The sequence below is a fragment of the Perognathus longimembris genome, chromosome 16 (genome assembly GCF_023159225.1).
Source record: "Perognathus longimembris pacificus isolate PPM17 chromosome 16, ASM2315922v1, whole genome shotgun sequence".
In the NCBI taxonomy this organism is placed as follows: domain Eukaryota; kingdom Metazoa; phylum Chordata; class Mammalia; order Rodentia; family Heteromyidae; genus Perognathus; species Perognathus longimembris.
The window spans coordinates 465934-484092 of record NC_063176.1 but is presented as its reverse complement, the minus strand read 5'-3'; the positions used below and the strand labels follow the sequence as shown (position 1 = coordinate 484092).

The following is an 18159-nucleotide window of genomic DNA, read 5'->3' as shown; positions in this document are numbered from 1 at the left end:
TGCTTGCCTCGTATACATGAGGCCCTGGGTTCGATTCCCCAGCACCACATATACAGAAAATGGCCAGAAGTGGCGCTGTGGCTCAAGTGGCAGAGTGCTAGCCTTGAGCAAAAAGGAAGCCAGGGACAGTGCTCAGGCCCTGAGTCCAAGGCCCAGGACTGGCCAAAAAAAAAAAAAAAAAAAGAAAATGCTGGGGGCTGGGAATATGGCCTAGTGGTAGAGTGCTTGCCTCGTATACATGAAGACCTGGGTTCAATTCCTCAGCACCACATACATAGACAAAGCCAGAAGTGGCGCTGTGGCTCAAATGGCAGAGTGCTAGCCTTGAGCAAAAAGAAGCCAGGAACAGTGCTCAGGCCCTGAGTCCATGCCCCAGGACTGGCAAAAAAAAGAAAAGAAGAAAAAAAAGAAAAGAAAATGCTGTACATGTGTGTGATATAAAGAGATATACTATTGACACCTGTTTCAACCTGATGAGTCTCAAATCCTGCTTAGTGAAGGGAGTCCAACATAAGAGATGTAAAATTGTATGACTATTTACTTGTGTGTGCGTGCCAGTGCTGAGGCTTGAACTTAGGGCCTGCGTGCTGTCCCTTAGCATTTTTCCTTAAGGCTGGCACTCTACCTTTGAGCCACAGCTCCATTTCTACCTTTTTGCTGATTAGAGATAGAGTCTTAGACTTTTTCTGAGAGTCTCAGATCACAGCTTGCTGAGTAGTTAGGATTATAGGAATGAGCCACTGACACCTAGCAGATACCATGGGCTTACATAAGTCAGGGAGAGGATGTCCATTAGCTGTTTCTTTGATCAAAAATCACCAGTTTCCAAAAGAAGAACAGCGCCAACCAAGGCTAAGATTTTTTTTTCTACCTTACAGGTAGAAGTCATAGGAGTATCAAATTGGAAATACACAAGGGACAGTGTAACAAATAAGACAAGAAATGTTCTCACTACCTTATTATGTAACTGTAACCCCTCTGTATATCACCTTGTGAATAAAATTTAATTTAAAAAAAGGAAATACAAAATATGTATATACAGTTGGGCACTCGTGGCTCACACCTGTAATCTTAGCTACTCAGGAAGCTGAGATCTAAGAATCTCATTTCAAAACCATTGGGACAGACAAATCAGAGACTTTTATATTTAATTAACCCACAAAAAGCTAGACATGAAGGTGTGGCCCAAGTGGTAGACTGCCAGCCTTGAGTGAAAAAGCCAAGCAATAGTGCAAGGTCTTGAGTTCAGACTCCAGTGCTGGCACACACCACACAGACACACACAGACACACACACACACCCCCCTATATAGTTTACAGAAATTTGTGATAAGTTCTAAAAATGTAGTATACCATGGTTAGAACAGTTGAGGAAAATTTCTGCAAGAATGAAACTCACATCAACAAAGGAGGTCTAGGACAACCTAGACTCAACAAAAATAAGAAGATGGAGGGCCAGGGATGTAGCTCCGTGGAAGAGCACTTACCCAGCATGCACAAGGCTATGGTTCAATCATCTGCACTGCAAAAACAAAGTAAACAAAACAAACAGAACAACAGAACAACAAAAGATGGTAGGTCTGTGTTGACTAGCATGGAATTTCTTTTTAAAGATAAGGTCTTTGTATGTAGCCCCCTAGTGGCCTTGAATCAATTGTTAGTGATCATTTGTTTGATTTTTGATTGCTTGGGATGAAGTCGCCCTGTGCATGCTATGTAAATGCTCTACCACCACGCTACATACTTAGCCCAAGAGAGAACCTTCATTTAACCGTATCTGTGTGCGGCACCATCAGCATCCAAGATGAACGAGTCAGAATCCTACTCTGAGGACACAGTGAGACTGGGGGGGGGGGTGGTTATTGTAATAACACTTACAGTTTCCTTAATGGGAAAATGAGGTGAAGGCTATTGGAACTGATTGGATGATGCAATTCTGAACATTCAGAGGAGAGTATGTTTGGGGTAGGGATCATAGGAGGCCTCCGGAGAAAGAATTACATGTTGCAGGTCCGAGGACAGCATCATTTCCACCCAGGAGTTTGGGGTTAAGGAAGAGATAAGAAACCAGATAAAGGAAAAGGTGAAGCTAGCACCTAGGAGGGAAACCAGATCTTATTTGCAAAATGCTATTTGATTCTTTCTTAAAGGTCCCTAGGAACACTGTCCTTATAGATTCCCCAATCAGGATGGAATCCATTTATTTAACAAAAGCCATGCTATTGAAGGGCGGGGGGGGGGGGGTGGGGTGGGTAATACTGTTTCATGTGCTGATGGGATAAATCATTCTGGAAAGATCTAGGGCTTTTCTCATCCTCCATTAAATTTATGAGTCAAAGGTTTGTAAGTTGCTTTCTTTTGATGACTGAAGTGCAGTAGTATTTACCTTCCTTCCTTCGTGCTCTAAGAGACAAGCAAAATTTAGGACTATCTTGGTCAGGCAGACATCTAATTCCTCTTGTGTTTATGGGTGACCTTATGTAATCTTGGCAAGCTGCCGCAAGATGGGTTTTGTTTTGTCTTCTATGAAATAGGTGTGACTAGAGATGCCTGGAGCTAGGATTGTAGGAATTAAAAATAAAGCACGTAAAGCTTGTCGAGTGGTATAGACCAAAAACAGACATTGAGCTCCGGGTGAATCAGGTTTTGTAGTGATTCTAACATCCGGGCTCTTAGAGCTGCTTTAGATTCTGTTATCTTCTTGCCTTTGGCCAATACAAGCACACTTTGGATACTTCCCAAATGTGCTGATTACAAGACCTTTAAAAATAAAATTTCTCCCCCATCTTATCTTCTGGTTCCTAGGCAAGAACTCTAAAGTATGCGGAATAAGGCTGACATCCGGCTTGGAGTAGAATAGTTTCCTGAACGCCTACTGGGAGAGACTTGCACTTAAAAAATAAATAAGCTAGGAGAGAAAAGAACAGGTTTTCTTCTTGCTGAAATCTGCTTGTGGACATTTACAAAAACAAATGTGGGATTTGAGGCAGGTGAAAGAGATCCTAGAGATTTAACGGCTCTGAAAAAAGCCATCTTGATGGCTGGGGCTAGAATCCGTTTTTGAAATGTGTTCTCTGCAGGTCTTTGAAGAATAAGGGGGTACGGAGAAGATTGGCTTCCTTAAGTCAGTCTTAAAACCCAGACTGCCAAAAAAGTCAGCAGGGACTGCATTCAGATCCTGCTTTCCTTTTGAGAACCAAAGAAGCTAGTCCTTCAAGACCCACGAGGCTGCCAACTTGCTGGTGGAAAATGTTTTTTCCAAACATAAATACAAAGGTTTACAAATAAAGATGATAAAGTGTGTCTCTTAAACCTAGAGCGCCAAAGAAGTTTTACCTCCTCCTGAAATATGTACACATTCTGTACCATATTGTCTGAACCTTTGTAGCAGTGAATTATCAGCCACTTGCATATTAAAAAAATCCCACATAGTTTTAATCTCACCTATTCTCCTTGCTTTCCCGCTTTCTTTTTAAAAAAGTAGTCTAACTACCTTAAATCTGTTCACTTAAAATTATCTTCAAATAGTTGTACAGAGAATTATTTTTATCTCTTGAAGTTACTTTTCCAGGCACCTCAGGTTATTCTTTTGTGTGTGCATGAGCACCAGTACTAGGGCTTGAACTCAGGGCTTGGGTGCTGTCTCTTTGTTTTTTCACTCAAGACTGGCACTCTCCCACTTGAGCCACAGCTCCACTTCCAGTATTTCAATGGTTAGTTGGAAGAGTCTCATGGACTTGCCTTCCAGGGCTCAGCCTTCTAAGCAGCTAGGATTATAGGTGTGAGCCACTGGTGCTCAGCTTTCCTAGGTTGTTCTTAAATAAATGACCATAACAGTAATGTCAATGACGATACAATACTTAAAATACTTCAAGACTTCATAATGTACAGTCTTAGTGTTAAGAAAAAAATAGAACAGGTGTCTTGATGCTATAAATAAAAGTAGTAAGAGATCCCTTTTGAAAGACTCAGTCTGACATGATACAAAGATATGAAGTACAAAAGCATGGGCAGGGCTGGGATGTAGCTCAGTGGCAAAGTGCTTGCCTAGCAAGTGCAACGTCCTGGGTTCAATCCCCAGTACCACAAAAGAAAAAAGACAAAAAAAAAAAAAAAGAAAAAAGCAAAGGGCAAGTTCTTATGTTTTTTTTAAGTATTGTTGGTTTGGTGTTGATGGTCTGTAAAAAAATCATTGTTGGTGTCTTTGATGAGCCATAGGAACAGTGAGTCACAAGTCTGTAAGCAGTAGGAAAACTTGATACCAGTTGTTACTAGGTAGATCTTCAAATTTCTTTATATATTAAGAAACATGGATTTTTTTCTGAAAAAAAGGTGTGTGTGTGTGTGTGTGTGTGTGTGTGTGTGTGTGTGTGCGTGTGTGCGTGTGTGCGTGTGTTGTAGCTTCTATCAGAACTTACGGGGTTATGTTCCAGGAAGGACTTGAGTTGCTTCTTCAGTGGGAATCCTCATTGGCTGGACAGACGGTAGCATTCCGGCTCCAGCCCAGCCACCAGTCCTGCCCGGCCTGGTCCTGTCCACCGCTGTGCACTCTGCCTCCCTGCCCCTGCGCACATTTTTCTCCGGTGACAAGGACATACCAGGATGTGAGTGCACTCCTGTTGAACTCCGGCTGTGAAGGACCTGTCACTGGTGGGGTTTTACCTTTCAGGCTCCTGGGCTGGCAGCACTCTTTGTCACCTGGGTCACATGCCTTGTTCAAAGTCAGTGCCCTTCACATGCCAAACTCGTTTCACCTTCATCCAGAGAGTCGCTGCCTCTGACGGGAGGTGGCAGCTGTTAGTGGCTTGTGGCTTGTTCCGAGCTTTAAGCATGAAAAGGAAAAACACTTTTTCCTGCCCAAACCACCAAAATCAGGTGTACGCTGATTATCTGAATCTAGCCTCATTTTTGCCTTTAGGGTGTACATTTACAAATTTACTTTCTTCTCTAACATTTTACTCATTAGCCAAAATTGAAACATCATAAGTGGAAGATTCTACAACATAACTGGTATGCTTCCTCATACAGCTTCAGTGTTCAATGAGGATTTTAAGTACTGCCTAATTAAAAGAGGTAAAAATCCAACAGATACTTTATACTAGGCAGAGGATTTTTTTATTTTTGGTGCTGGTTCTGGGGCTTAAACTCAGGTCATAGACACTGACCCTTAGCTTTTTTTGCTCAAGGCTGGCCGTCTATCTTGAGCCACAGCTCCACTTGTGACTTTTGGACTGGTCAACTGGAGATAAGTGTCTCACAGACATCTCTATCTGGGATGGCCGTGATCCCCAATCCTCCGGTCTCAGCCTCTTGAGTATCTAGGATTGCAGATGTGAGCCACCAGTACCTAACTTAGGCACACTCCTAAGTGTTTCATATGAACTACTGTGGCTCAGATTCGGTGTCTGGATCCCATTTGACAGGTGATAAAGCTGTTTCCTGGAGGTAAATGACTACTAGCCTAAGGTCACCCAGCAAATGCCATCGCCAGCCCTCCACCTGCCTCTGCTGATTTTAGGGACTGCCCTCTGAACCTTGATGCAATGCTGGCCCCCTGCAGGCCATTTCACCTCGCTGAGGAAGGAAGGCTGTCCAAGTCAAAGCCCAGCGCCTCCCATTCAGCCCTCATCCACTCCGGTCCTTGTGACTTCACTGATTGGATGGTAGCACTGCTGAAAAGTGTTAGTGATCTCTCTGCCTGTAAGATTAAATCTAAATCCTGCGGGTCTCCTGAAAGTTGTCGTTTCTCATCATCTGCTTCTGCATGTACGTTGAGGGCCCCGGGCCCTCACGCTAGTGCTGTTACACACGTTATCCCAACTGGCCATGACTGAAAGTATGCTCCAGGTGCAGTGTCGAGCTTGTCCTTTGAATGTCTCCTGGGTACCAGTCTCTTGAACAATAGAATATGAGAGAAATTTAACGGTTTCTTCTTAAGAAAATGGACCACAATTTCTATTTTGAGACCTCTTTCAGCTGGGGAGACAGAAACTTTCATTCCATTAACTCAGGGTTTCCTCTCGCCCCTATGGGATGCAGCTGCATGGTAAGAGGCCAGCTAATGCAGGGGGTGCGGGTGGGCAGGGTGGAGGGGTGTGTGAGGCTGGACCTCTGGTTCTGGGTTGCTGTCTCCCCATGCTGGTGCCTGGTGGGCCCCCAGCCCCTGTGACACACACACACACACACACACACACACACACACACACACACACCTATTCCTGGTGCCTCTGTACATGTCTGAGAGTTGTTCTAAGTTTCTAATACTCTTTTGTTCCCCCGAGGACTCTGTGCTCTCTGCTTCAGTCTTAGAAAACTGGAAAGTCTGCTGGTGAGAAAAACTGGCTATGACTGAATATGTTTCTAAATCTTAAGTCTTGTGCTTGAACTGCTTTGTTTTATGAGATCTGATGAGTCAACTTCTCCTGGCCAGTAAACAGCACCAGCTGGAGCAAAGACATGGGCTACCAGGCATTCAATAGAAGGAATAAGAACAACCAAATAGCTCACCATTACGCTCCCCCCAAACACACACACAGCAATGATCCAATATAATCTGCATTATAGCCTGCTGCAGGAGGCAGAGGTATAATTATTCTTACAGAGAAAAACTGAGGCTTTAGTGAGTTCAACTTACCTTTCCCTAAGCTGGCAAGCTGTTGAATCTAGTTAATGTTCTTAACCTTTCCACTTAATCTTTATCACATGAGACTGAAATAATTTAAGAACATTTTTTATTATCTTTAGATAAATAAAAGGGATTAAATAAAAGGGATTTCAATTGAGCATGTCAATTTATGTGTATAATGCACCTTGGGTTTTGTTTTGTTTTTGAGACAAGACCTCACTAAGTAGCCTAGGCTGGCCTTGAACTCATGATTCTCCTGTCTCAGCTTCCCAAATGCTATTATTATTATTATTATTATTATTATTATTTTTGCCAGTCCTGGGGCTTGGACTCAGGGCCTGAGCACTGTCCCTGGCTTCTTTTTGCTCAAAGCTAGCAATCTGCCACTTAAGCCACAGTGCCACTTCTGGTCGTTTTCTGTATATGTGGTGCTGGGGAATCGAACCCAGGGCCTCATGTATATGAGGCAAGCGCTCTTGCCATTAGACCATATCCCCAGCCCCAAATGCTATTATTTTTAAAAGAGGCCTCAGTTTCTGTGAGCTTTGTGAAGCTTGGGTTGGGATTTCCATCTTGATACCCCGAGATCTGTCACATAGCAGGTACATAGTAAGTAGTAATTGAACTGAAGTGGGACAATGAGAGAGAAAAGGGAAGACGAAGGGTATACGGGACAGTTCCTTTATCTCAAGCTATTATGGAATTATTCTTCTTTTCTGAGACTGGAATCCAGGGCCTCACACATGCTAGGCAAGTGCTATTCCCATTGAGCTTCACCTCCAGCCCCTGAAACTATTTATTTTTTAAATCTTTCAGTAGTTATGCAAAGGGGCTTCAGTTCAACATGTTACTTTATGAGTACAATGCATCTTGATCAGTGTCACCCCTTTCATCATTTTTTCCCATCTTTCTCAACCTCATGCATCCTACCTAGCTCCATTTTCACATATGAACATTGAATATTAGGACTTTTAAATTTTTTTTTCATTTAATTTTTATTTTATTTATTTTTGTTGGTCATGGGACTTGAACTCAGGGCCTAGGCCCTGTCCCTGAGTTCTTTTTGCTCAAGGTTAGTGCTCTACCACTTTGAGCCACAGTACCATTTCCAGTTTCTGAGTGGTTAATTAGAGATAAGAGTCTCATAGGGACTCTAGTTCCAGGGCTGGCTTTGAACTGTGATCCTCAGATCTCAGCTTCTTTTAGTAACTAGGATTGCGGGTGTGAGCCCCTAGCACCTGGCCTATGACTATTTTCATCCACTCTCCCTCTCTCCCCGAGCTCCTGAAACTTTTTGAATGATACAAAAGTTTCATGATAGTACTTAAACCATGCCCAGAACTGGACTCTTCAAAAATTATTCTGTTAGATTATACTCTTTATACATTATATTGTCAGATTAATTTAGACGTAAAATTCTTTGTATCCAGAAAAGTGTCTAATGTGCTTGCTGACATAGCAATGACATAGATAAGCAGGGCCAGGATTGTTGATAGCTGCTATCAGTAGATGTAGTACAGCTTGATTTTTTTAGTAAATACTTTCAAAAGCTTATGAATTCTACAATTTTCTACTAAATTTGTCTGAAGGTTCTCGTTTTCCCTTCCCTTCCCTTCCTTCTTCCTTCCTTCCTTCCTTCCTTCCTTCCTTCCTTCCTTCCTTCCTTCCTCCCTTCCTTCCTTCCTTCCTCCCTCCAGTACTGGGGCTTGAACTCAGGGCCTTAAACACTTGCTTCACTCTCTCACTCAAGTCGGTTCAAGGTGTGGCTATTTACCGCTTCAGCCACTGCTCCATAGCTGGCCTTTTGCTGATTGGTTGCAAATAAGAATCTCGGGCTGGGGATATGGCCTAGTGGCAAGAGCACTTGCCTCGTATACTTGAAGCCCTGGGTTCGATTCCCCAGCACCACATATACTGAAAATGGCCAGAAGGGGCGCTGTGACTCAAGTGGCAGAGTGCTAGCCTTGAGCAAAAAGAAGCCAGGGACAGTGCTCAGGCCCTGAGTCCAAGGCCCAGGACTGGCAAAAAAACAAAACAAAAAAACGAAATAAGAATCTCATGAACTTTCCTGCCCAGGCGCGCTTCAAATTATGAACCTCAGATCTCAGCCTCCTGAGCAGCTAGGATTACAGAGGAGAGCTCCTGGTGCTTAGCCACGTAAGCACTTCTGATAAAGAATACCATGTTTATTTGAGCACGCACACGGGTCAAGGCTTAAAGGTCTCAGGCTGGAATGCCTAAGTTACAGTCAACGTAGGTTTGCCTAATAATGTTTTTTTTTTTCTTCTCCAAGATCATCTATTCATGTTTTATTTACAAACATTTCTTTACTTGATGTGATAACAGATACTACAACACTATAAATACAGTGATAAAGGCAATCACTTCACCACCCCCCATCCTCCAGAAATCATATATGCATAGCTTGGTGTGTGTTCTTCCGGGTCCATTTAATACATGGGCTCTAGCACACACATTTACAGCCCTTCTTATACTCTTTCTCCTTTGGTATCATTCTCCCACTGGCTAACACCCTTTCTTTCCTCTTTCCTCTTCTCCATTGAGTTTCCATCTCGTTTTTTTCTCTGCCTTCCGCATTTCTTCTCTTCCATTTTCCACCTTTTTCCTCTTTCTTTCATTGTAGACCATAGAATACATACATTCTAGGGAAAATGAATCTACCTTAAAGTATGATTGTTCCATCTGTGTTTATGAGTGTGAACTTTATTCTCAAGCTGTGTTATACCTCAGTATAACAGAATGAGAGGAAAAAGATGGGCAGAAAATAAAAATATCCAGCTAATTAAAATTAATTTATTTGGCTGAAACATTTCAGAATCTAGGGTGCTTTAAATTTTTTTAAGCCAGAAGCTGATGGCTCAGACCTGTAATTATAATTGTAGCTACTCAGGAGGCTAAGATCTGAGGATCAAAGTTCAAAGCCAGCCCAGCAGGAAAGTCTGTGTGACTCTTATCTCCAGATAAACACACACACACACACACACACACACACACACGCGCGCGCAGGAAGAGGAGCTGTGGCTCAAGTGGCAGAGCATTAGCTATGGACAAAAAAGCAAAGCCCAGGCCCTGAGTTCCAGCCCCAGGACCAGCACATATACAAATTACTAAGTTCTATATTGTATACAGTCAACTCATAAATTGAGTTACTTGCTTTTTTTTTTTTTGCTTTGTTTTGTTTTTGGTCAGTTATGGGGCCTTGGCTCAAAAATTGAAACTATTGCCAGACACTGGTGGCTCATACCATAAGTCCATGAGACTTATATCCCCAATTAATTACTGAAAAAAGCCAGTAGTGGAGCTGCAGCTCAAGTGATAAAATGCTAATCTTGAGCAAAAAACACTCCTTAAGGCCAGGCCCCTGAGTTCAAGCCCCAGGACTGGCAGAAAAGAAAATAAAAATAAATTATTAGAGTAAATGTTACATGAGAAATTATGTAATGTCTCCTTGAAAGCCAAAGACTTATTTGAGAAAGGAGCACACTCTACATTTTTAACGTTTCCTTTATAAAGCAAAGAATCTGTTATGGGGTTAGAAATGTTACCAGGTTCAGGGGAGGGGTATCCCCGTCTCTCCAAGAGTCCACCACTCAGACAGTATCAAGCAAAAAGATGGATTTATTGGGGAAGCAAAAGGTGAACTGACCAGCCAGGGACGCAGCACAGACTCGGGAGCTGAAACTACACCTCTGAAAAACAGGCTGACCGGCAGGGACACAGTGCAGACACTGTGACCCCAAGCAGCCCTCAAATTGGGGTTCATAAAGGTAAAAGCGTAGCACAGATGTAGGGGGTTGACGCAGGGGGTTTGAGCAAGCAACAAACAGGCCATTTACAGAAGCAGAATTTTGGGGTCAGGTTGACCTAATAATCAAGATAGAGTCAGCTGTACTCCCTACAACAGAATCCATATTTCAGATCTGTGTTTTTTTTATATTGACCTTTGTACTGTCCCTAGAATTGATTTTACTGATATTTTATTTTTGAAGTATTCACATTTAAAAGAGAACAGATGAACCCAGGATTTTATTGTATGTTGTGGAAAGAGAAAAGTGCTATTATGATTCTGCACAGATGCATGTTTCAAATAATACTTTTAAACATCATAACTTTTATTTGCTTGGGAAAATAGAATGACAAACCACATTGGGCAGACTAATGGTGATTCTTTTAAAGTAAAATTGACTTTAATATTTTAAACTCTATAAGTAGTGGTAGACTATTTTTACGTGCAATTTAGTTTAGTATATTATCTTGTTATTCATTTGTTGATGTTTTGACACTAGGATTCTAACTCAATACCTTGTCCACAGGCAAGGGCTCTACCACTTGAGCTACACTGATAGCCCAGTAGTCTTTTAAGGCATAACAGTGTTATAAAGCTATAGTATCAATATACAAAATCTAAATAATGAACATGAGGTTTATTTTAAATGTAGTTCATTAAATCTAGACTAAAGTGGAGCAATACAAATAATATTTGGGTGTAGGCTTTAGAGTCATATGCCAGCCAGTACTTGTAAATGTCTAGAACTCTGTGCTTGATAAAGATCCTCATTCTCGCACCAGCACCCCGGGACCCTATGCCTTGCACCTTGGCACCGTGGAGTGTCTCTCTGATGGTGATTTAACTCTCTGGTCTTTTGCGCCCACTCCAGTATAAAGAAGGTAGGGGAGGCGGAGGAGCACAGACATCATGCCTTTACAAAAGTGTACATGTAAATAGTGTGTGAATTTTATCTCCATTAGGATGCTCACAACAAAAAAGAAACATGACCTTACCTGAAAGGGAAACAATGCAGACAGCGGGTTCTAGGCTGACTATGGATGCCCTTTCTAGAGGTCAGCATTGGCTTTGTCTGTGAGTGTGCACTTTCTGAGGAAAGTATTCTATCTTAAAGCTTTTCTCCTTCACCAACATGACTTTTTTTTATTGAAAAGAAGCTTGGGAACCAGGTGCTGTGGCTCATGCCTGTAATCCTAGTTATTCAGGAAACTGAGGTTGAGAAGATCGCAATTCTAGGCTAGTGTGGGAGAAAAGTTTACAAGAGTCTAATCTCAACCAATAAAAATCTGAGTGTACTGGCATGCACAGTGTTGTGAGAGGTTTAGAGAGACAGATCATAGTCTATGCCAGCCTGAACAAAAAAGCAAGACCTTTTGGGAAAAAAGTCACTTTTGATGAAGCAGAAGGGGTAGGGAACTTGGCTCAAGTGGCAACTAAATAAATAATAGGCTTAGCATGCTAGTGTATCGCTTCTAAACACAGTACAGAAACTAAATATCAAGTGTGACTGCACAGGGACCACCTTGAATAGCCGGCTTGTTTCCACATTTGCACACTGGATGTGTGTATGGCTGCCAGAAGGTAGCAGCGTAGAATTTTACAGGAGGACTGAGGCACCAAATGAGGGGGTGGCCCTAGCTCACAGAGAGAGGCGTTGGCATAATTTGTACTGCGGCTGAAATTGCCTCATGCTTCACCTTTGATTCCATGAAACAGCCTGCTTTCCTTCCTCCTACAAATTATCTGCTGATGTCTCTAAGTTACCAATAGAAGAAGAAAACATTTCTTGCCTGTCTTAGTATGTTCTAATCTCAGCACTCAGAAGGCTGAGACAGGCAGATTGTGAGTTTGAGGCTAGGCTTGGCTATGCTGTAATAAGACCATCTTAAAACAGACACGCAAGAAGTATTTTACCAGAAGTTGTGACACAGTGGAGGTCCAGAAACCCCAGATCGTAAGGATGAATTTCACTAGTACAATGCAGGCTGTGTGGAGAAAACTGGAACCCACATTTCCAGTCCCCAAATGTATTTTCTCTTTTATTTTTTTCTTTTTTTATTTTTCGCTTTTTTCTTTTTTGTTTTGTTTTTAATTTCTTTTTCCCAAATGTATTTTGAATCACCATTTAAAGTGATGTTTTAATCAGGCACCAGGGGCTCATATATGAGACTGAGATTCAGAGGATCCAAGTTTCAAGCCAGACCGGGCAGAGGAGGTCTGTGAGACTCCATTTCAGTGGAAGGGAGCTGAACACGGTGGCACACACCTATTATTCCAACAACTACGGGAAGGTAGAAAGGTTGCATGCAGTCCGGGTGTACCCTTGCGTAGGAAGCAAAACACCATCTCAAAAATGCCCAGTAGCCAGGCGTCAGCAGCTCTTGACTACCTACTTGGGAGACTGAGATCTGACGATCCACATCCAAAGCCAGCCTACGCAGGAAAGTCCATGAGACTTATTGCAAATTAATGAGCACGAAAGTTGGAAGTGGAACTGTGACTCAAGTGGGAGAATTCTAGCCTTGAGCAAAAAAAGCTCAGGGACAGCACTCAGAAGTAGAGTGCCAGGCTAACAAATGCAAAGCCCTGAATTCAAACCTCAGTTACCCTCCCCACCCCCTTGCAATTTCACACAGGCACAGAGGGATCTCTTTCAGCCTTAGGAGATTTACCTGACCCTGAGCACCTCGAATACAAAATGAAGCAGTAGAACACCTGGTCATTTTCTAAGCAGGTTGGTTCAAAAGCAACACAGTCTATAAACCATAAAACTTGCTCCAAGATTCAGTTCTGGTCATCATTTGCCTCTTCCTAGCCTGGGAATCTCACAGAACAAGTAACAGTACCCTTGCTGCAACAGTGTGGGCGCCTTGTCACTGTGTGAGGGATGCTAGGTGCTGGTGCCAGCTTGGGATACTCAAGGAAAGCAGAATTCACTTTTAACAGGAATAATACCTTGGGTGACTGACTGTGCAAGAAGGCTTCCATAAAAGTCTGTGGCTGCCAGTACTCCTACAGTCCCCACCCCAACAAAGCAAAGGCATGTGACACTGTCTGGAGCGGCCAGTTCCTGTGAAGCATCTTAGTGTGCCTACCTGCTGCCGTAGATACAGAGCCTGGAAATGTAACAGTGGGGTTCCGCTCGAGGAGCGCAAAGCCAATTGAAGTTGTTTTAGTCTCTGGAGACCCCATGCGAAAGCCGTGGGAAGTACTGTCGGAGGAATACAGGATCCCACCAGCTTCGGGAGAGGTCCGGAGAACGCCGCAAGATCCAACTCAAAGTCCCACTCACCCGCAGAGTCTCAGCAGAAGCATACAGACCGCGGAGGAAAAGCAAATGCAAGTGTGTGCACTGCCTGCCCCGACCGCCTTCCGCTGGAAACCCAGGCCGCGCGTCTCCACGAGACCAGTGGACACCCCTGCGCGGATCCCGACCCGGGCCGCTGGACCCCGGGCCGCTGGACCCCGGGCCGGCCCCGGGGGCGGGGGTGGAGGGGGGACTGACGGTCACGGGGGGGGGCTCGCCGTGGGGAGGGGGGCTGACGGTCACGGGGGGGGGGAGGCCCGCCGCGGGGAGGGGGGGCTGACGGTCACGGGGGGAGGGAGGCCCGCCGCGGGGAGGGAGGGGCTGACGGTCACGGGGGGGGGGCCGCCGCGGGGAGGGGGGGCTGACGGTCACGGGGGGGGGAGGCCCGCCGCGGGGAGGGGGGGCTGACGGTCACGGGGGGGGGGGAGGCCGCCGCGGGGAGGGGGGGCTGACGGTCACGGGGGGGGGGGAGGCCCGCCCCGGGGAGGGGGGGGCTGGCTTTCCTTCCTTGAAAGGTGAACTTTCTACCTCGCGTCCTCCGGTCAGTGACTCACCGTGCGGCCGGAGAGGCCGGGCGGGGTTCTCAAGCCCGACGCCCGGGTCTCCTCAGAGCGCGGCGGCCCCTTCGCGCGTGGCCGGGCGCCCCGCCCGCCGCCTTTGTGACTGACGTGCAGATCGCGCCCGCGCGCGCGGCCAATCCGGACGCTCCCAGCGGGATTACCTGGCGGCGAGCGCGCCCCGGGCCGTGCGCACCCACCCCGGGCGGGCGGGCGGGCGGGGGGCGTGGCAGGGCCGGGCCGCACCCTCGGCGCCCGGGCGCGGGATCGGCGCTCGCCCGCCCGCCCGCTCGCTCGCTCGCTCGCGCGCCCCAGGTCCGCCGCCGCCGCTGGAGCCCGCGCGGAGCCGCCGTGCGCGCCGGGGCGCTGGGCGCGGCCGGGTCGCCCAAGGTGGAGGGCGGCGGAGCCGGGCGGGCGATGCCCCGCGCCCCCTGCCTGCTCGCTGCGGCGGCGAGGTTTGAACTTGGCGTCGGCGCTCGGGAGGAGCCCCGCGCCCCAGGGCCCAGGTGGTGAGTGCGGGCGGGCGGGCGGGGGCTCCGCGGGGCGGCGGGCGGCGCGGCTCCGGGGCGGCGGGCGGGCGGGGGCTCCGCGGCGCGGCTCCGCGGGGCGGCGCGGCTCCGGGGCGCTCGCCGTGTCCGTGTTCGGTTCGCCGCGCGCCCGGCGCGGAGCAGGTGGCCGGTTCCCGCGGGGCCGGGCCGCGCCTGACACCCCGGGCCCGGGCCGCCCCGCCGGGAGGAGGCCGAGAGGACTGGGCCGAAGGAGCCCCGCGGCTGCCCCGGCGTCCTCCCCGTGCGGGGGTCGCGCTCCGGGCGGAAGCGGCCTCCCCCCGGCCCCCGGGCAGCCCCTCTCCCCCAGGGTCGGAAGTGCGTTCCGCGTCCGGGGGCGAGCGCGTGGAGCGCCGGCCGCCGCGGGCTTCTGGGCGCCCCCGGAGCTGCTGGGCCCGGCGGGCGCGGCTGTAAGCCTCCCACCTACCGGCCGTCGGGGGGGGGGGGGGGACACGGGTCCCTGCTCCGGAGTCGGTGGCGCCCTCCTTCCCCCCCGCCCCGTGTGGTTGGCAGGGTCCTTGTGTGCGGGGGGGGGGGTGCGCTCTCTCTGTCTCCCCTCCCCCTCGCCCCCCTCCCCCCCTCCGCCCCCTCCCTCCTCCCCCCCTCCCCTGCCCCCCACCCCCCCCTCGGGTTGGGAGCGAATGGATTCCCACACGCCTAGAATCCACACAGCCGCCGCCGCCGCAGCTGCCTTGCGGCCCCAGACCGCAGATGCTTCTGTGCACTTTCTACTTGGTGATTTCTTTCAAAGGCTAGCGGAACGACCTGATTTATATTCTAATTAAAACCACATTGGCCAGACTTATGGCTGGTCTGATAGTTTCATCCGAAGTTGGTTTACAGGTTAATTCATTTTGCTAGTTCTGTCTTCTTTGTTTCTCTCCCTCCCCATCCCATTCTAACACTGATCCACGATCGTGGAGATAAGGTGGAATATACCGGAGAAATAAGCAAACATAATAGTAGCATGTTGATTGGCTCAGACTAAAGGTTCCCTAGAAACTTTACTGTTTTTTACAGGTATCAGCTTTTTTGTTTCATTGCCGACATACCTGGTTTAGGGACTAAGTAAGGGTTGGCAAGAAAATACATTCACTTAAAATGTTCTAAGTAGCAAAAACTTAGTCTCATTGTCCTCAGGTTGGGACAGAGTTTATTATGGCAATTTCTCTTGAGCCAACTTTCCACATCTGCCCCTGGCAAATGGTTCCTGTTTGTACAGCCTGTTTTGTAAATATACCCCTCCATCACTCAGGCAGGCGCAGAGCCCATGCCCCTCCCTCCTGTCGTCCCCCCCCCCCCCACAGCTTGGCCCTTAGAGTTCATATTTTTATTGGTTTCTACATCAGTACTTCCTCACCCAGCCCTTGATAAAGCCCTGGAGAAGGTTACCAAGGGATGTTGTAGAGAATCTACTTCCCTGGAGATCTTAAGAATAGAATAAACATCCATCTGCCTTGGATGGCTTCCTCACAGTACTGCCTGGATAAAGCAAGACCCTTCCCCTCTCAGAAACTCACAATTTAGGAATTCTAAACAAGTTCCCCTCCTCCTCCCATTAGAAACAGTTTTTAATTGACACACAATTGTACATATTTATATGACACCATGTGATGCTTGATACCTGTATACAGGACATAGTGTTCCAATCAAGGTAAGCATTTATCTTTTCTTTGTAGGTACATTTTAAAAAATCACACTTTCTCCTCAAACTTCCTTCATACATTCCTGACAAGCATTTTTTGTTGTTGTTGTTGGTCATGGGGCTTGAACTTAGGGCTGGGCACTGTCGCTGAGCTTTTGCTCTCAAGACTAGCACTCTATCACTTTGAGCCACAGCACCACTTCCAGTTTTCTGGTGGTTAATTGGAGATAAGAGTCTCATGATTTTCCTGCATGGGCTGGTTTTGAACCATGATCCTCAGATCTCAGCCTCCTGAGTAGCTAGGATGACAGGTATGAGCCACCAGTGCCCAGCTCTGAGAAGCATTTCTGTTAGAGGAAATTCCCCTGGATGCCAGCAGGGCTTGGGATTTGCTGGTAACTTGGAGAAGGGCAAGACTTCCTGGGTTGCTGCTTCCTCTGTCCTCTTTGACAGTTTCTGTAATTCTAAACCCTGTGCATTGCTCAACTGCAGTGACACCTTTCTCCCTTCCATAATATCACATGAACAGGAGTTGCCACTGTGTCTTCCTATAAGACTCCTTTCTAGCAAAGGGCATATCCAAAGGAAAGTTGAGAGGTCTTGAGCCTCCTGGAAGGGCATTCTGTTACCTCCCCCCAATGCCCGTTGCCTTCACTGCTCCCTTGGCAGCTTGTTCTCCGTGCTGGCACCATGTTCATTTTCTTAGACTATAGGAACACTCCCAAAAGACATGAAGAGCTTGAACAATGGCCATGTATTCTGCAAACATTTACTATGTGGGAGGCATCCCAGGAACCGGGATGGGTTCCCCACCCTCGGGAAAATAAGCTGGTACCATTCAAGGAAGTATAGTACAAAGGTTAAGAACATCCACTTTCTGTAAAGTTAAATGTATACTGATCTATGACACAGCATTTCCCTCACCTAGGTATTTATCTAAGATACTTGAAAACAAGTGCCCAGGAAAGAGACCTGTACACAGTGTTCATAGAAAACTTATTCACAGTTGCCTACAACTGGAAATGCCCAGGTACCTGTCAACAAGAAAATGGATAAACTGTTGTATATCTATACAATGGAATACTACTCAAGAGTATTAAACACTCAGAAATCTGGATGAATCTCAAAAATGTGTTAACTCACGCCTGACACGAAAGAGTACACAACAGTTCTGTGTGTGAAGGCCTGTATAGGACAAAGTAATCCATGATAGTAGAGGACAATGGCTGCTGGGGGAGAGGGTCAGGGGAAAGAGGTAAGGAGGGACTTTCCAGAGTGATGGACATTTTCAGTGATAATGACAGGTGCAGTTAACAAACGCCACTGAAGAGCACCGAAGAACTGTGCATCGGCTAGAAGGGGAGCCTAGGTGGTACAGAGTTGTGCAAGCACACTCCTCATTTCTCTGCCTCCAGGCCAGAGATATTACCTTGGGCAAGCCAGGAAAAGCCTCAGAGTTGTGGAGTGGAGCAGTGAATGATATTAGCAAGTCTTCTGGAGTGGTTGTGAAGACTGAGTTAGATGATGATTAAAAGTAGTTAGCACCCGGTGCTAGTGGTTCACACCTATAATCTTAGCTACTCCGGTGGCTGAGGTCTGAGGACTGCAGTTCTAAGCCAGCCTTGGCAGGAAAGTCCCTGAGAAACTCTTTATTTCCAACTAACCACTCAAAA

General features: G+C 46.8%; 1 protein-coding gene and 1 long non-coding RNA gene across 2 annotated transcripts in view; one reads left to right on the top strand and one right to left on the bottom strand.

Moving 5' to 3' along the window:
• Positions 1-18159, top strand: part of Shroom3 (shroom family member 3) — a 118565-nt gene that overhangs the window by 30032 nt on the left and 70374 nt on the right.
• LOC125364954 lies at positions 15545-17477 on the bottom strand. Its single transcript, XR_007213599.1, has 3 exons — positions 17467-17477; positions 16340-16346; positions 15545-16121 (listed from the first exon to the last, which is right to left on the bottom strand). It is a non-coding gene; the product is annotated as an uncharacterized LOC125364954 (long non-coding RNA).